The sequence below is a fragment of the Panthera leo genome, chromosome D1 (genome assembly GCF_018350215.1).
Source record: "Panthera leo isolate Ple1 chromosome D1, P.leo_Ple1_pat1.1, whole genome shotgun sequence".
Taxonomy (NCBI): domain Eukaryota; kingdom Metazoa; phylum Chordata; class Mammalia; order Carnivora; family Felidae; genus Panthera; species Panthera leo.
In genome coordinates, this window is record NC_056688.1 from 72324219 (window position 1) to 72342445 (window position 18227).

Consider the following 18227-nt stretch of genomic DNA (forward strand, 5'->3'; position numbering starts at 1 on the left):
TCAAACTGGGTCTTTGGGCTCTTTACTAGTATAAAAGAGCTGCATTATATCCTGTTTAAGATACAAACATTTACCAGTAATTCTACCAACCCCAAACCCTTCCCCCATTTAAATTCTTAAATCTTCTCTTTAGGCAAAATTCCATACACTGGCTGATGACCCTGTTTACATAGCACCAACTTGCCTTGTCCTGTCCCTGTTCCCTCCACAGCCAGGGACATGGTGCAAAAATGCTTCTGTGTGGGTCTAAGAGGTTTCATTTACCAACAGCTTTTCTCTAGGGAAAGCCCTAAGATGTGGGTTAATAAAGGGCAAGCAAAAAATAAACACTTTACAGTATTTTTCTGAATTCATTTCTCAGGAAAATCAACTTATAATAAAAAGGTCTTTGTGCAATTACTACCTTGCCAGTGGGGCGTGAAAGAAACTAGCTTTGGGCAGCTATTTCTACCATTTTAGCTGAGGTAAGCCCGAGTTTTGTACGTTAGAGTACAAACTTAGCCTGCGTAAATTGGAGCTGATCCCCTTGTGCCCAGGTCTTGCCTTTAACCCTGAAGAAAAGCACTAGGTTGGCTGTTCGACTCAAGCTTGCTGTGACCTGATGCAAACCTGAGATGTCAAAGATGAGGGCACTGTTCTATGTCAGAAAATAAAACACAGTCTTTTTGGTAGGACTGTTCAGTGCAAGAGCACATCAAAGGAAATCGTTTCATTTTCTTCTAGAAATATGGTTCCTAGCATGTACCTAGAACATAGCACAGATGCTTGATGCTTTAAAGGGGAACAAATGAGAGGTCTAGCTATCATATTTATTTATTCTTTCCTTCTTTGTAACGAACATTTATTAAGTTATTATTATGTGCTACGGATCTTGAGAGGTAGCTGAAAAAAAGGAGCTATTTAGCTTGGGAGAGAAAAGATACAAGGCTATCTTCATTTGGCAAAAGAATCAGATTAAGTCTGAGCAGTTACAAAGGGCAGAACTAGACTTAAGAAAGGGATTTTAGGGGAGTTTAATGTAGAGAAGAATTTTCTAATAACGACTTATTCAACAATCATTCTGATTAAAGAGTCACGTGTGTCATATTCCCTAGAGGTAGTCAAGTAAAGGCTGTATACCCACATGTTAGGGATCCTTTAAAGGATAAACATAACTAAACCCCTGACTAGATAATGACCTAGAGAGCCTTTTCAACTCTATGATCCAGATTGTTTCAAATTCAGCATTAGGAAGATAACGTGATGTACTCATTGCTTTATTCATTCATTTACCACATATTTGTTCAGAATCTACGATGCCTACAGAAGCTCTGTTATCAATCTTATCTGAGCTTAAATCTATACACTGCCATTTCCTTGGCCGTGTGATCATGAACAGTTACTTAACCTTCCTGAGTCTATTTCCTCATCTAAAAGCTAATGATATTATCTTACATGGTTATTGTGAGGGTTCAATAGACCAGAAAAGTAACACTTGTGGCACAGTGACTGGCACATAATAGGCACTCAGTAAATGTAAGAGCCCTCCTTTTTTCATATGCAGTTTGCATATTCTGTTCTAGAAAATTATCAAATTACTAAAACACACACACACACAGACACACAGACACACACACACACACACACACACACACAAGAAACAGTGACTCTTACCCATAACTCTACTTCAGAAAAGAAAATATGAACCAACTAAATAATTCAATTTGACAGGCAGAGGCTTGTCATGTTCTTAGCAGACAGTAGGCCACACAGAGCATTATCCCATCCCAAGTATCTAGAAAACCATAAAATAGAAGAGGTGGGATTACAAGGATCATCTGAAGATGCAATTTGGGAATGTTACTGTTATTCATTAAACAGCATCTTAGGATAAAAATATAATTTTACTTCTACATTGGTGCCCAAGCTCTTCAGATCATGAGACAACATAAGGGGATCAATGGCAATTAAGCATCAGACCTTAATTCTTGAATCTTGGAATCTTGGTGCATGAAGATATTTCTTTTGTAACTAGCTACATACGTGAGATGACTAACTAAACCGTCTAAGGTCAATGTCAATGCCAAAGAGCTGTAGGTGTTTCACATTAACATAAGTTGTAAGAATTTAGGGAAGTTCCTTTCTGTCCATCATCCTCTACAAAGTAGGATATGTTAGAAACTTTCAAGGCTATTAGTTTTGAGGCAGCTTCAGTAAATTGGGGGATAAAGTAAGTAAGAAGGGGGACAGAAGACATTGTGAAAGCAATCGTAATGATAGAATCAGAGTTGGAACAGAGTTTAGAGCTGATCTAACCTACTAGTTCTCAAAGTGTGATACCTGACCAGTAATATCAGCAACATCTGAGAACTTCAAAAAAGCAAATTATCAGGCCCCGCCCCCCTTCCAGATCTATGAATCAGAAACTCTGGGAGCTAGGCCCAACAATCTAATATTTAGACTAAAATTTAATTCAGGGAAGTGATTCTCAAACTTCAGCATGTATCTAGTTCAGCTAGAGGGCTTGTTAAAACAAAGACTGCTCGGCCCTACCGTCCCTCCCTGCCCGCTGCCAGAGCCTCTAAATCAGTAGATGTGAGGTGGGATCCGAGAGTGTACTTTCCCAGCAAGTATCCAGGTAAAGCAGGCAGTGTGGCCCAGGAAACACTCTCTGAGAATCACTAATCTAAGCCAAACCTCACACTACACACATAGGGAAATAGGTGCCTAGAGCAGGTAAAAGACATGGCTTGTGGTCACACTATCTACGACAGGGCTGGATTGGAGTCCAGAACTGCTCATCACCCTGTCCAGTGCTTTTTCCACTACATCACATGGACTTCAGTGATAGGAAAGAGAGAAATCATGTGTGTATGTTCTTTGGGTAAAGAAAATCTGGAGGGCTGCAACCAAAACAAATTTTCTATTTCAGAGGTGGATTGTTGGAGTGACTCTGGAGTAGGGATAGTATATTGTTCAGTTCCAGTTTGTTCCTTCTTCTCTCTTTTTTGTACCCAGAACAATTTGATCAATTAAAGCCACTGTCATTAATTTCAAAAATGTATTATATTTATTAACAGTAATTATTTAGCTCCAAACGATAAACTTGCCCTTAACTTATTTCAAGGAAAACAATGATGTGAATAATCAAAATGCCCCTTATTAAAGACAAGACAAAATACTCTGTAGCAATTAGAATCTAGACCAAGAGAAGATGATGAAGCACTCCTCTTGTAGCTCTAATTATAGAGGTAATAATAGTGATGATGATGGTAATGATAATCATCATCATCCCAGCTGCCAATATTTTCCAGTGTTTCCTATATGTCAAGCACTGGGAAAATGATTTACATGATCTATCTCATTTAATCCTCAAACCTCTGTGAGGTATTTACTATTATTCTCCTCATTCACTTAATGAGAAAGACAAAACCGTGAGAGCCTCGGTAGGTTGGCCAATTAAAAAGTGCTACAGCCAGGATTCAAGTCCAGGTTTCAGGATCAAAGTCTACATTTTTAAGTGCCATTATTATATTAAGCATCAAGTCATCTTTTGCTAAACAGACCTAAGTGAGACAAGGAATATAATGCTTTGTAATAACAGTTGACTGAAAGTTTCATAAATGTAATCGTAAATTTACATGCATTTTAAATAAATACTACAGAGAGATCCCATGTATTTGTCCCTAATGGCCATAACTTGAAAAACTACAGTACACTATCACAACCAGGATATTGACATTGATACAATCCAACAACCTTATTCAGATTTCCCCAGTGTGATATTATTTTAAAGGAATTATGCGTCTTAAAAACTCACAAGGGTAGTGGAGGTCTATGAATACTTGCAACTACCACCTTTTATAGAAAGCTGACCAGTATGGCCCAGTGCAAGTAATATGAGGATAAAGCATGTATTAAAGCAATAATTTACCCCTTTCGTAGCTTTCCATTTATTGTACTTGTACTTACTAGAAAATTATTGATTGAATGTGGGACAGAAATGGAAAGCAAGAACAAAGAAGGGAGGAGAGATAAAGAAAGAGCGCTTGGCAGCCACACAAGAATCACATAAGCATCCAGGATATTTTTCTCCTATAGAAGTTGTGAGTTCTGTTCACTGCACTGAGTGTCAGGGCTTAGGACAGATAAAGAATTGTGAATATACAGAAAAGTCCCACCCTGCTCTGAAGAATGTAAGCTTACCTTCCCTCTTCCTTCCCATCATCCTATCTTCCCATTTGATGACATGCCGGGGAAGGCAGTCACATTGGAAGCAGCAACTTCCAAAAATATTTTACGAAAGAATAAAAACTAATAGAATTCCCCTCACTCCATCAAAGAATTGCCAGTCTCCACATGTCTTTCCCAAGAAGTTATCAAAATTTCAAATAGCATCTTCTTTTCTTGAAAGTGTAGCTCTCCCTTAGCACAAATTCAAAGATCCTTTCATTATTCCACAGGTAAAAATGATTTGGTTAATACAAAGAGTAAAATTTGACGTGGCCAAAAATATCTCTCTGAACATGAAACCAGAGTCAGCACTAACCGGCTGGGCATGTCACTTGACTGATCACAAGAAACCAGAAACTACATCGTAGGTGAAGCTGAGTCAGGGCATCACGAAAGAAACAAACTGCAGGTGCCCAAGTACAACTGACCATCGATTCTAAACTTCCACAGTCCCTGACCAAAGTGTTACCCTTTTGCCGAAAGTGGGGAACACATTCTTGATCAAATAGGCTACATGCCCAGAAATTTTAAGTGCTTGGTGTTCACATCTTTCAGACAATCAAGACAGCAGCAAGAATCATGTGAAACACTTGGGTTCTGTCTCTTCCTATCTGTAAAACAGCATTGTTGCATCAATACTTATCCCTTTGTTTTCTCTGTGCTAAGTTGTTGATGATGCCGTGTTTTGCCATCTGCCCCAGAGCTTCATTAAAGATACATGAATGGGCTAACTGGCCTGATATCTTGTGAGGAACAGGTGCTATTGTTTGTCCCTGAAGACTTGTACTAAAGATATGACTCAGAATACTTGAGAAAGAGCATCTGCAGCAGTCAGTCAGAGAGCAACTTGGCAGAGACCTGGCTATGCGCTAATATGCAAACAGAGTGACACTCAGGGGGGCTCATTTTCTCTTTCGTGAAGATTATTTAACTTTTTTGGTGATGGGAAATATGTATTTGTATTGAAAATCATGAGCATATTAATGTCTAATACTGAGTTAAAACCAGTGAGCAAGTGAAGATTATTTTAAGGCTTTATTTCTAGTAAATCATTCCTCATGTGGTTTAATTGAAGAAAGCTTCTTTAATCTGTTGGAAGGAACTGTTTCCAATGTTTGTAAATGACGACAGAGAAAGGGAGACAGAGATCGAAAATAAAGAGTGGGAAAGAGCAATTGGAGAGGGAGGGGGGCACAGGGAGGGAATTTCCTGAAGGCTCTGTTCTTTATTGCAAAGAATAGCTGAGTCATTCGTATAAAATGCTACCACTGTAAAAGCCTCCATGTCTAAAGAGGAAGAAGTAAAGGACCCAGAAACCTTGCATGAAAAGCCTTCAAAGTCAGGGAGGTGTCTTCTTAGTGCCAAAAAGTACATGCCAAACTGTATATGGATCTCAGTTAACTCTGAAGAGTTAGGAGGGAAAGGGTCTCATTTGGTAGGATACATGCATGCCTTAACATAAAACCGTTTCAAACGTGGTTTTGCTTAAATCCTGTCTAAAATGTCGACCATGTTCTGTCCTATTTTAGAAAGCATAATGTAGTAGTCAGCATATTGAAGTTCTCTTGGTCGACCATAGTTGGAAGTACACAAAGGAGTCTTATATTAAATATGGCCTACTACCTATTCATTAATTTTTTCAATTCATTAATCACCTATCATGAAATAAATTGAGTGTCCTGAATGGCCTGTGGCATTTATATTTCTATATGCTCCACTGCTTTTATCACAAGGCTAAGGATATAGTAGGCATGTTGTAACAACTGATCAATGTGAGAAGCACCTTAGACCAAAGAGCCAGTTTTCTGGGCACCGATATGCATTGGTTAATGCAATGAATCACTTTTATTATTAGTAAAAATAATAATAATAATAAAGAATGACTTTTAAATACGTCTTGGTATCACCTTCTTTGCTTTTCATTTGTCTTTTAGCAAATCTCTGCTTGTAGAGAATCTACCTGGATCTGGTAGGAGAAAAAAAATCAAATTTCATCAGGAACAATTCTGGGACACAAAAGACTATTTGAGAACAGAATCCCATCTTCCCAGATGTTTCCCATCAACTTGCAATGGATAGACATTATGTAACTGCATCCGGAAGTCCTGCTTTGTTTTTGTTTGTTGGTTTGTTGGTAGCAAATATTCTGTCCCTTCCCCCATCATCTTTGTCTCTCTGTCTCACTCTCTCAGGGCCCATCAGGATAATACACAAAACAACTTGTTACCATTGTTAACATTCATCTTTAATGTAATGCAATTTCTTCCAAGAACTGTGCATACTACTGCCACCACTCTTTTCAAAATCCTCACTAAAGGGCCTAGAAAAATCATGAAAAGGTAGAACAAACTCAAGATATTATAATCCAAAGACATCCTTTTAAAAACCCTGTCTTTATTCTTTTAGAGTCTTATGTTTCAGTTTGAACCTCAATTAAGAGCTGACTTTATACTTATGATAATGCTTTTCTGCATGTATATTATACCTCAGCAAGAAGTTAATTGAAGGAAAAAAGAGAAAATAACTTCAGTAGTCAACTTGTCTTTGCTAATTTACACTGCTAAATATATTTCATAAAATATCTAACATATTCACAGAAGAAATAAAAAGAAAACATATCATGTCTCTAGTTCACTATGTCCCCACTCTAACAAGAGTAAGACATGCAAACAAAGCAATTTTTTTTACTAGGTTGGTCTTTAAGATAGTTATTTAAATCCACATCACAATCTGCATTTTCCAGGTTTCTTCCTTGCTTATACAGGACAGAAATGATCATTGAATGTAAGAGCACAATAACTCCATCCATCAGGTCAATAGCACAAGTTCTAAAAATCTTCTTTAGGTGCATATTCAGAGAGAGATATTAATAACCCTGAAAGAGCCAATCCTGTCCTTTGTGTTAACACTTCTTTTTATAATCTCAGCATACTGTATATACCCACTCTATTTATAAGTTCTAAAATGGGCAAATAACTCATTAATCTACCAGGATCATCAGTAGTCAAATGTCACTTCTTTATCTCTTGTTCACTTTATTTTATTTATTTATTTATTTATTTTGAGAGAGACAGAGAGAGAGAGGGTGAGTTCATGAGCACACACGCATGAGCAGGTGGTGGGTATAGAGAGAGGGAGAGAGAGAATCCCAAGCAGGCTTTGCGCTGACAGTGGGGCTAAATCTCGTGAACCATGAGATCATGACCTGAGCTGAAATCAAGAGTTGGTTGTTTAACCAACTAAGCCCTCCAAGCACCCCGATCTCATTCATTTGTACATGTTCTGTTTAAATACTGAATTTTGAAAGAAAAGAACATGGATTTAGCACTAATATAATCATAATTCCTAGTATCTCTTACTTATTTGTCCTCTTACTCTCGGAAATAAAGAGCTCCACACATATAAGATGATCTCTTAGGCTCCCAAGAAACATGTCACTTTATAAAGAGGTCTATAGTGCCTGTCTTTAATCACCTGACCAGCAGCCATTTATTGAGCACCTAGTACTATCTGACTGGTACTGTGGTAGGCACTGGGAATATAAAGATGGCTTAGAGAAGTCTATAGCCTTATTTTATCAGGTGGTGGTGCTAGGTTTGTTTTCACTTACATAATAGCACAAATCATCCAGTTTGTCAGCTTACTTGGGAACAGGGTCAACAGAGAAAGTAAAGATTTGCTTAAAAAGAAAACTAAATTACAACAAAAATTCCATTAAGTATCATTCCATAGTCTTCCTATGGCCTATAACCTAGAAAAATTTTGAGAGTATTTATGAGGACAAAAGTCAGATTACTTTATAAAATGGATGATAAATGTTAATTAAATGTGTTTAAATTATTTTACTATGTTTTAAGAAACTCTCACCAGGAGGGAAGCAGAATATCCTGGCCATAGAGAAATTAATAAAACATGTTATGCAAAAGTAAAATTTATGATTCATTTGGAATTAGATATCTACCACCTTTTCAATCCATACAAATGCATAATCTTGTCAATTAAATATTATTGTTAAGGTCTAGTAGTATGTTAAAATCACTTTAAAGTGCAACTAAGGAAAATTCATGTGTGTTTATTACTCCTTAAGGATCTATTAGTGGGTATTTTATTCAGATTCGTGCTGTAAAATCTGCATAAACTCAGCATATTGTTATCCCCATGTGTGCATTTGTTTGGTTAAAGCAGAACAGCAAATCTCAATTTTTGCAACTTCTGGAAAAGTCAAGAGAACTAAAACAGTCTTAATTTTAATCAGATACAAACAGTTATCACTACAGAAGTGAAGAGTTGACTATTATGCAAATAGTCACAGTTAGTGGTCACCAGGCCATCACAGAAGACTGAGCTAGTCAATTACTTTAGATATTTCCAAAGACTAGTGAAGATGAATGTTTCTTATTCCACCCTGTCTTATTTCCACAGAAGTATGAAACATATTAGAGACTAATGATTGTTGTTCTCAGATGGAAACCCCATTAAATATACAATGATCAAAATGTTTTGCAAAGATGGAAATTAATTTTTTTTTTCAAATTTTGTATAAATGCCATATGAATATGGTAACATTGTGAAGAATATGGCATTCCTTTCTTTGTAACAACCAAATTCAGATATAAACCTTTCATAAACTTTTGACCTGTAATGAAGGCAATCTGGCTTTTACCCCTGAAGTATTTTACACAAGCTTGTTCTGGTAGCAATGACCAGAGTTCAATTATTAAATTCCTCTTACAGAAATGCAAGTTTACATCTTAGACTACAGGTCTTGTTAAAATTATGCACAACTTAAAGGCAGGGACTTTATATCTCCCTGGGGCTTAGCAAAAGCTCCTCTCTTGCACAGAGTAGGGGCTCAACAAATATTCATAACACAGATGTATTACAGAATTTTCATTCTCTGAAACTAAGCTACAATAATTCTGATTTTTTAATCTTCTGAATCAATTCAAAGTCCTTTTATCATTTGCAATCCTCAAATCGAAGCAACAGAAATATGCATCTGCTCCAAATATACCTCATCACAGCAATCTTTTCTTTTGGCATGCCATGCTCGGACTTTGAAGTCCACTGGTTGGTGTGAGAATACAAAAATTGACCTTATTCATTTATTAGAAAATATTTTTTAATGACTGAGTTCCCCTAGCATATCTGTTGAAATTCTTCTATAGTATAAAGAGGACTCTAAGCTTCTTTAATAATTTTATCATCATTGATTATAATCCTTACTGACAGAGATGATAAGCTCTTCTCACCAGAAGAGCCAAGAATACAGTTTTGCAAAATAATAATAAAAAATATTTGTTATGTCACAGTGGGCTGGTTATACAACATAGAATGAATGACAGAGAAGAATTTAAGCATCAGCTATTATCAAAAATAGAAGCAATTTCATCTGAAGCTACAGGCCTGAAAAATATGCTGTGAACTCCAAACAGAACATAAATAAGATGTCTAAGCTATTGACAGCTGGGGCCCAGCCATGGCAAGCTGACCTTCCCTGGAAGTACCAATAAGAGATGGTGCCTATATATGTAACTGAGGTGGGGGCTGGAGAGTAAAGTAAGGGGATTGCTATAAGAAATGGATACTGAGTAAAAGGATAAATAATAACTATAGCCAAAGGGGCGCCTGGGTGCCTCAGTCAGTTAAGTGTCCAACCTCGGCTCAGGTCATGATCTTGCAATTCATGGGTTCGAGCCCCGCACCGGGCTCCATGCTGACAGCTTGGAGCCTGGAGCCTGTTTTGAATTCTGTGTCTCCCTCTCTCTCTGACCTCCCCCTACTTGTGCTCTGTCTCTCTCCCTCTCAAAAATAAATAAACATTAAAAGAACAAATTAAGAAAATAATAATAACTTTCAGGCTTTCACTCTTTATCGCACTCTAATCTTTTTAGTGCAAAAAGTTAATGACCTGCAACTTCAATGTCATTTTGGAATGTAATCAACAACCCCTGCCCCAGCCTCAGCATGTACACTTCTACTCATACACACACACACTTACACACACTTCTTCACCTGCTACCCCAAGTAAATGCAAAGTATGTCAACACTGAAGATGATGTAAGGATAAGCTAACATGTTATTTAAAGAGAGAATTTGGGGGTGGGTGGCTCAGTCAGTTAAACGTCTGACTCTTGATTTTGGCTCAGGTCATGATCTTGATCTGATCATGAGATCAGGCTCTGTGCTGAATGTGGAGCCTGCTTAAGATTCTCTCTCCCTCTGGGGTGCCTGGGTGGCTCAGTGGGTTAAGCATCTGACTTCAGCTCAGGTCATGATCTCACGATTTGTGAGTTGGAGCCCTGCGTCAGGCTCTGTGCTAACAGCTCAGAGCCTAGAGCCTGCTTTGGATTATGTGTCTCCCTCTCTCTCTGCTCCTCCCCCACTTGTGCTCAGTCTCTCTCTCTCAAAAATAAATAAACATTAAAAAATTTTTTTTTAAAAGATTCTCTGTCTCTCTGACCTCCCCCGCTCTCATGTGGTCTCTGTTGATAAAAAATAATAATAAAATAAAAATAAAAAGAGAGGGGCACCCAGGTAGCTCATTCGGTTAAGCATCTGACTTTTGATGTTGGCCAGGTCATTATCTCATGGTTTGTGGGTTTGAGCCCTGTCTTGGGCTCCACACTGACAGCGAGAAGTCTGCTTAAGGTTCTCTCTTTCCCTCTCTCTTCCTCACCCATGCTCGTGCTCACTCTCTCTCCCTCTCAAAATAAATAAACTTTAAAAAAATAAAGAGAGAAATTTTCTGTTTGTATTTTTATTTAGTACTATGTTCTTATTAAATAACTTAGATACAATAATGTCTCTATTATGAAACATAAGGTCCAAACTCCCTAGTCTAGTCTGGTATTAAAATCAGTCTGTAAGATGTTCTTAATGTACCTTTCAAGGTTGTTTTTCTATTATGTTTGCCATCTTTCATTTATTGCTTTCAATAGCTTCTAAGTCTTTGTTCAAGTCACTTCTTCTAACATATAGACTGATCTTTCCTCTCCTCTCTGCCTTCCCAAATCTGACCTACCTTTCAAATTTTAGCTCAAATTCAACTACTAAATGAAAATTCCCCAAGCAAAAAATATCTTTCCCTCTGTTAAAATTTATACTGCACATATTGTGTTGAATTATTTAATGGTTTTTATTTCAATCTGACATTATTGTGGTGTCAATTCTATCTAGGTATTGGGGACATAGAAGTACACAAAATCCCCTACCATTATCTCCTAGGGAAGACAGACAACATGAAAATAAAAGTATATATGCATACATATGTATATATGTGTGTGTGTGTATACATACACGTGGGCAAAAAATATATAAAAATATAAAACATACCCATTTATAATAAATTCTATGAATAAAAATAAAGTAAGATAATGAGATAGCATTTGGAGGGTAGAGGCCAGAAAGAGGGATATAGTGGGTAAGGAGTAGAGAGGACTATTTTTGATAGGGATGGCCAAGGAAGGCTTCTATAAGAAGATAATGTAGCACAGGGTTGAATGACCTAAGGAAATGCTACCTGGAATTACATGAGAGAAAAGCAACTCAGGCAGAAGGCACATGGGGCAAAGTAACTGAAGCAGCAATAACTTGGGTTGAGTAACCTAATAAGTCCAAAGCAAAATGAGCAGAGAGTAGCAAGGGCAAGATTAGAAAGATGGGCAAAGACCAGATCATTTGGGGCTTTGTAGGGCACAGTGAGGAATTTGGATTTTCTTTTGAATGTGATAGAAAGCCATTAGAGGGTTCGAGGAGAGAAGTGGCATGAGATCTGATTTAGATTTATAAAGATCATTCTGGTTTCTGTGAGGAAAATGACTATATTAGTGCAAGAATGAAAGCAAGGAGACCAGGTTAGAAACGACCTCAACAGTCGTGAAGTAGGGATATATTGTTGGCCTTTTTCCATCTTATATACCCTGTCTGGTACAGTAAAAAAAAAAAAAAATCTTGCAGATAGGTTCGTAATATACTACTACTAGGACAGTGCCTTTAAATATGAAAGTAATTATCTGACTGATTGATTAACTGACTGACTAAAACATGGCTTGTCCAGCGATTCCATATGAGACAAGAAGCACATAACTTTAAAACATTTGTACTCTTTTATGCCACAGGGGAGAAGAGGATAACAAATTAAAATCTAAGTGGCTACTGTTACATCACTGCAAATATTGTATTTTCTGCAAATATTATATTTTTTAATAAAAGTTTAGGTAGCAGAGAAGCTTACTGATGGAAACTAAAAATGTAATTCCTGAATTTAGTCTCTGTATGGGAAGAATAGGAATATTTAAAACTATTCAAGCTACCTGCCAACTTTTCTATGGGAAAAAAAATCAACTGTTTTTGAGATCAGAAAGTTGACAATCTAAGATCAGAAAGTTGAAAATCTAATATATATATAAACTGGCTCAAACACTGGTTAAATTAAACATCTATTGCTTTCAGTTTTTGTTGGTAGTTTATACTAATGTCGTATATGTCAAATGAAATTGGAATTTACAATACAGAGTCATATGCTGCAGCAATTTACCTCTCATAACTTTTTGCATTACAAAGAACAATAGACCAATAACATCATTTAAGACTGATTAGGAATAACTTATGCAATTGCAAATGCAAAGGAATAGAAACCAAGCCCAAAAAGAAATGGGATGATATGCTGGATCACTCAGGTCAATAACATAAAAATAATCAGAATTCTAAATGGAAAATAAAAACATTGACTTTTCCAACATTATTTAAGCAATCCTACTAATAAATCCTAATATTCATTTGTTCTCTATTTTAAAGTATTGATTTTTACTTCACTCCATGTAAAACACAGTATTACATAGCCCTTGATGATATTTCTTAATAGTAAGCAAATAAAGAAGGAGGAGCATTGTATATCTTAGATTTAAAATTTTAGCCAATCTTCTGTGCCACGCCCCCCAAAATAAAAGTAGTATTAGACAGGGTTGCCCTAATTACAAGATGTTAAGAAAAGAGAAGAGAAAAGAAGAGAAATGAAATGAAGAAAGACATGAGAAGAATGAAAAGAGGGGCACCGGGGTGGCTCAGTCAGTTAAGCGTCTGACCGGCTCAGGTCATGATCTCACAGTTCATGGGTTCGAGCTCCGCATCGGGCTCTGTGCTGACAGCTCGGAGCCTGGAGTCTGCTTCTGATTCTGTGTCTCTCTCTCTCTCTGTCCCTCCCCTGCCCACACTCTGTCTCTCAAAAATAAATAAATGTAAAAAAAAAAAAAAAAGAATGAAAAGAGAAATATAAAAAGTGGTACAAAGAAAGTAAAGAGAGAAGAAAGAGGAGGGAGGAAACAAGCAAGCTAGGGTATTGTGGACTTTTAAGAAAAGTAGTACTATCTTTTATAACCACAATTTTTACCTGTTCACTACTCACTCAGTCTCTCACACTTCAACAAATGTAAACTCCAAACCCCAGTGTTATACTTACCTTTCAAATATTTTGCAAAGATCAAATAATATATGTAGCTCTTTGCAAAATAGAAATTGCTGTAAAAACTTTAATTAAAAAGTTAATTATATTACAATAACATCAATACCAATAAAATATTTAGAAATAAATTTAGCCAAGGAGGTGAAAGGTCTCTATATGGAAAGCTATAAGACATTGATGAAAGAAATCAAAGCCACAAATAAATGGAAAGGTATCCTGTGTTTATGGATTTAAAGAATTAATATTGTTAAAATATCAATGCTACCTAAAGCTATCTAAAGATTTAATGCAATCCCTACCAAGAGTTCAAAGGCATTTTTTAATAGAAGTAGGAAAAAAAAAAAAAAAACACTTAAAAATTTACATGGGACCACCAAAGACCAAATAGCCAAAGGAATTCTGAGAAAGAAGAACAAAGCAAGGAGGTACCACACTTCTGATTTCAAGTTATACTATAAAGTCATCTTCATCAAAAGAGTATGGTATTGGCATAAAACAGACATACGGATCAAGAGAACAGAACCGAGAGCCTAGAAATAAACCTAAGTGTATACAATCAACTAATATTTGACAAGGGAGCCAAAAATACTCAATGGAGCAAAGATAGTTTATTGTCTCTTCAATAAATGGTGCTGGTATAACTGGATATTCACATGTAAAAGAAAGAAACTGGGCCCATACATTATACCACTCATGAAAATTAACTTGAAATGGAGTAAAGACTTAAACCTAAGACCTAAAAACATGAAACTCCTAGAAGAAAACATATGAATAAAACTCCTTGGCATGGGTCTTGGTAATGATTTTTTGGATATGACACACCTAAAGTACAGGCAACACAGTAAAAAATAAAGAAATAGAACTACATCAAATAAAAAAACTTCTTCAAAGCAAAAGAAACCACCAAGAAAATGAAAAGATAACCCATGAGATGGGAAAAATATTTACAAACCATATATCTGATAAGAGGTCAATATCCAAAATATATAAAGAACTCATAGAATCAATAGCAAAAAAACAAAACCAAAAACCAAAAACCAAAACCAAAACCAAAACCAAAACAAAAAAACACTTAAAAAATGGACAAAGTACCTGAACAGACATTTCTCCATAGGAAATGCTTTAAAGGCCAACAGGTACATGAAAAGATGCTTCACATCACTAGTCATTAGGGAAATGCAAATTAAAACCACAATGATATATTACCTTATGCCTATTAGAATGGTCATCATCAAAAAGACAAGATAACAAATGCTGGTGAGGATGTGGAGAAAAGGGAATCCTTGTGCACTGTTAGCGGGAATGTAAATTGGTACAACCACTATGAAAAACAGTGTGGAACAATCTCAAAAAATTAAAAATAGAATGACCACATGATCTAGCAATTTCATTTCTAAAAATCCCTACCAAGGGATTCATATCCAAAGGTAATGAAAACACTAACTTGGAAATATATCTGCACTCCCATGTTCATAGCGGCATTATTTACAATAACCAAGCCATGGAAACAACTTTAGCATCCACTAATGAATGAATGAATAAAGAAGTTGTGGTATATACATAAAATAGAATATTATTCAGCCTTTACAAAAAAAAAAAGGAGAAGTCTACCATCTGCAACAACATGGATTGGCCTTAGTGGCATTATGCTAAGTGAAATAAGTCAGACGGAGGAAAGACAGACAAATATGTTCTCACATATGGAACTAAAAAACAAACAAACAAGACAAAACAAAAAACTAAACTCAGCAAAAGAGATCAGACTGTGGTTAGCAGAGATTGGGCTGGGGGGAGGGGGAACCAGAGGAAGGTGGTCAAAACATACAAACTTCCAGTTATAAGATAAATAAGTACCATGGATGTAATATACACGAAGACTACAGCTAACACTGCTGTATAACATATAGGAAAGTTAAGACAGTAAATCCTAAGAGTTCTCATCACAAAGAGAAAAATATGTTTTTCCTTTATTTTTTTCTTCATTCTTTTATTGTTTATTTTTGTATCTATATGAGAAGATGGATATTAGTTGAACCTATTGTGGCAATTATTTTGCAACATATGTAAATCAAACTATCATGCTGTACACCTTAAACTTATATAGTGATGTATGTCAATCCATTTCTCAAGAAATCTGGAAAAATTAATTATAAATATTTAATTAAATTAAGATATATATATGATATATATATAACATATATATATATGATATATATATATATATAAATATCATATATATATATATGCATATGCATTTTTTTTGGTACAAAAAGGTGGTTTCATTACGGAGACAGAACCTGTGGGCAGAAAGAGCTGCCTCGGGATTGTGAGGAATGACTGATTACACACTTGGGAGTTGGGGGAGGTAAAGGCAAGGGGAAGTTTCCCAAAGGATTTTCATGCACATATTTATTTTTAAACTTGAAAACTCATGAATGACTTTAAATTGAAATTTAAACTGAAAATTAAAAAGTTGTGGATTTAGGTTGCTGGCCAAGTTCATACAAATGCAAGGACCGGTCTATCAGTGTGCCCTATTGTTAACCATTCATGACTTGGGAGACATGGGACTCATTATAATATTATAATAACTTCTATAGAAATGTAGAGATAGATATTTTCTCCAAACAAACTTAACCAATTTTGAGACAGTTCAACTTAACTGTATACATTTCTATGGGTAATTACATGAAACAAAGAGAGAATGGGAACACCCGCTTCCACCCCCACAAATAAAAAATAGAAAAAAAGAAAAAGACATGTCCCATGACATGTGAGTCACATAAAATATCTATCTACAGATTTAATTTTTGACTCTAGTGTGCATTACAAGTAGAATTCCTAAAAATGTACTTAAAAATTTGTGAACAGGCATTTTCCAAGATCCTATTTATCACATCCACAATGATCTGGAATTATGATGATCTAAACTACAGACACTGATTTTTAGTTCCACGTGACAACTCTCAAACATGAAGGACACAAAGCTTAGCTTTGATTCTCTTTAACTCTTCTTAATTTAACAATAAAAAAGGTCAGGTTAGTTCCTTTAAAACTGTACTATGGCTGTAGTTTCCATGGTAGAATAAGGAGTTGAATCTACATAGAAATTATCAGCCAATAACAATAGGTCTTTGTCCAGCTGTGACTACTTTCCTCTTCTACAACCAGTCCTTATCAGGCTCAGGAAATGCCTGTTTTAACTGACAGGTAGGAGATTAAATCTACAGCTGCTGAAACACAATCTCAGCTCTGTTAGATAGGCTTTCATTGAAAAGCACTACAAACACATAATTTGTTTATGTTGTACCAGCAATCTCTGACAAAGCAGACTGTCTAGCTGAGACAAATGTGGTTAAACCCATTTATTGTATTATTTCTGCTACACAGAACAGGCTCTTAAAACGCAGAAACTAGACAAGGCACAAAGCTCTAGCTGTCTAAAGAAATCAAGAATAGATGACTTCTTGTTACACTAGCTCTTTTTACACAGAAAGCATGTTCTCCCCTGGAAAACATCTATTCCAATTTCTCTTTTAAGTGGGTGGTTCAATTATGTTTATGCTTTCAGTTTTTAAAGTTTCTTTTGTTCCTTTCAGCATAAACAGGCATAAAATCACCTAATCACTGAATATCTCTAGATTTAAGAACATGAATATTTATAGCAAGTGCTATATCACCTCCTCAAAAAAAAAATCCATAATGATAAATTCTAATGACAATCCACCTTTTTTCAATATTTATTGCAAATTCTTATAATGCTATTTGGTTTATTTCACTTGATTAAAAAAAGCTTTGCACTTATAAGGAATATGAACAATACTTTTTTAAAAACTAAGGAGTTATGCATAGAGATACCTAATTTTATAAAATCAATGTCACGGGAGAGATTTTAACAACAATAATAATGAAAGCTGCTAGCCAAGCTGCTACTTGCTCCAAGTTAATAATAGGAACTAGAAATAAAAGTTTTTTATATCTAAAATCTATTCTTTAGGTAAACTTGTTTAATTCTAGCATTGAGTATACTGCATATAATAAACTGTACAATTAAAGATTAAAGTCTTTATCTACCTTTCCTAAATTCTAAAAGTTATAATCAATGATAATGAAACAACAGATGGTATACAATATGGTTTTAAAAATAAGAAAACAGATGCTATAGCTCAAACTTGTCAAAAATTTTTAGGAAGAGTAGCATAATAAAATAAATAATTATAAGAAACTATATTTGAAACATGGCCAAAAGGATTATGGTTAGCCACTCTCAAACATGTCACCATCCCCTAAAATCTTACTTTATTTTTCCTTAATCATCATCATAAAAAAGGAAAGTGAGAAAATAATCTTCCAAGTTGGAACATATGTGCCACTTGGAACTCTGAGTTAGTCTTAAAATATAGAAAGTATGCAATAAACTAGCTGAATCCATGGGGTCTCCCTCAAACAGCATGGATAATGAGGGGAATCCATAACAGACATAAACAAACCCAGAAAGATGTCTAGACCCCACATCATTATGTATGATATATGCCCAAGATATATGGGCATA

General features: G+C 35.7%; 1 protein-coding gene and 1 long non-coding RNA gene across 15 annotated transcripts in view; both read right to left on the reverse strand.

Annotated features, from left to right (window-relative positions):
* The window catches only part of SOX6 (SRY-box transcription factor 6), a 377057-nt gene that overhangs the window by 131369 nt on the left and 227461 nt on the right, over positions 1 to 18227 (reverse strand). The gene's annotated exons all lie outside the window — the stretch shown is intronic.
* LOC122201437 lies at positions 1761 to 14967 on the reverse strand. Its single transcript, XR_006194161.1, has 4 exons — positions 14882 to 14967; positions 13673 to 13740; positions 6120 to 6178; positions 1761 to 1774 (listed from the first exon to the last, which is right to left on the reverse strand). It is a non-coding gene; the product is annotated as an uncharacterized LOC122201437 (long non-coding RNA).